This window comes from Capsicum annuum, chromosome 8 (assembly GCF_002878395.1).
Source record: "Capsicum annuum cultivar UCD-10X-F1 chromosome 8, UCD10Xv1.1, whole genome shotgun sequence".
Taxonomy (NCBI): Eukaryota; Viridiplantae; Streptophyta; class Magnoliopsida; order Solanales; family Solanaceae; genus Capsicum; species Capsicum annuum.
Genome location: NC_061118.1, coordinates 59,885,272 through 59,887,108, shown reverse-complemented (window position 1 = coordinate 59,887,108; position 1,837 = coordinate 59,885,272). Strand labels below are relative to the sequence as shown.

The 1,837-nt window shown below is 36.1% G+C and overlaps 1 non-coding gene across 1 annotated transcript; it reads left to right on the top strand.

Annotated features, from left to right (window-relative positions):
- The first annotated feature begins 1,481 nt into the window (after positions 1–1,481).
- Positions 1,482–1,587, top strand: LOC124886884. Its single transcript, XR_007044288.1, has one exon. It is a non-coding gene; the product is annotated as a small nucleolar RNA R71 (small nucleolar RNA).
- Positions 1,588–1,837: the final 250 nt, after the last annotated feature.

Genomic DNA, 1,837 nt, shown 5'->3' with positions numbered 1-1,837 from the left:
TACTTCAATAAGTTTATGATAGATATTCAACCTATTCCCTGTGGGTTCGACCCCAATAATTGTTGGATTATTTATTTGATAGTGACCACATTATACTTCTTGGAGTTATAATTTTGGGCAACGTCATACACTTTAAATACCACTTCTTTATAATGAGTATATCTGCAATGATTAGTTTAGGTTGCACTCTTGTTTTGTTCACTACTTAGAGCACCAAATCATAGGGCCACCGCTTCCAAGAACTAAGAGTATTAAAAACAAAAGTAGGCATCAAATTTATGATTTCCCCTAGTACCTTAACATGTGGACCACCTAATTCTCACCAATTTGTATTGGATGGGTCAAACTCCCTGGGTCTTTCAACTTATTTTCCATCTTCCTCATTACTACTGAACTGCACCCTTAGTGAGTGCTAGCGTCTCAATGCCATTCAGCTTTATTTGATTAGTTACTAAATTCTTTAAGTACTTGGCAGACTTGGGCATTCCTAGCAAAAAATCTAAAAATGGGAGGTCAATGTGAAGTTCTCTGAACGTGTTAAAGAATTTTTTGAAACATGCTTCCTCCTTAGCCTTTTTAAACTTTTGAGGGAATAGTGGCGATAGTCTCTCTTTTTCATGCTCAGTTGCCTTTGTTTTTAAGTAATCAGAATCCCTTGAATTTTTAACATATTTGGCTACAACTTACTTCTCTTCTACCTGTCTTGGGACTAACTCTGCATATACCTCCTAATTTTTCTTGGGAGGTCTGTCAATAAGATATTTACCACTTCTCAAGGTGATTGCCATTATCTATTTTGAATTCTCTATATCACTAGGCAAACCCCCTTGAGGTCTTGTACTTTAGGTCTGAACTAACTATCCCAACTTTGTCTCTAAATTTTTCTAGGCAAGTTACTGATTTTTTATTTCTATATCCATTTGTTCCTGATTGGCTAAGAACTTTTTTAATGTTTCTTCAATATTACTGGCTTACATGTTTTGCTGCTGCTGAAGCTGTTGAGTCTAAACCTAATTGTTTCCCTATTGGTAGTTGGGCAGACATTGTCACTTGTGAGTCTAGGCATTACCATAGTTTTCATTCTGTACATTTCCCATAAAGTTCACCAACTCTGTATTCTGTCCACAAGCATCTGTAGAATGGCTACTTATGCCACAAATCTCACACCAAGATAGGTTCTGCTGGACTATATTCACTTAGCCCTAAGGTTGGTTCACACCCAACTTACTAAAATATGTTAACATTTAGTTTTGCAAGGGTAAAAATTAAGCGTCCAAAGATGTGACACTATCCATCTCACTCATACCTGCGGAATTTTTCACCGCACTTTTGCAAATATCACCATGCCAATTAGGATTACCTTGTTCAATTCAATTTAGGAGAGTATAAACTTCATTATAACTTTTCTCTAAAGCTTGAATGAAATTTTTGTGTTACAGTCAAGAGAATTAACAAAAGTATGAGCTAATACCTTATTCATCTGTTGGTGATGTGGATAATCTTTAAGAAGAGATTTGAACCTCTCCCATGCATGATATAAGCTCTCATTCGACTTCTGCTAAAATTAAGAATCTCCCTACATAACTATGAAGTCTTGCTAGATGAAAAGAATTAGATGAAGAACTTTTTCGCTAGGTCATCCCATGTAGTGATGGAATCTGAAGGTTCTACCTTCACCATTTCTTCATTTTCCCTAAAAACTATAAGGGGGAGAGAGTGAGCCTTAAATAGTTAGTGAAAAATCTAGTAGGGATAAAGGTGTCACTGATCTCCAAGAAATTCTACAAATAGACCTATGAAGCCTCATGTGACCGGGCTGTAAACTGTCTATTGTTGT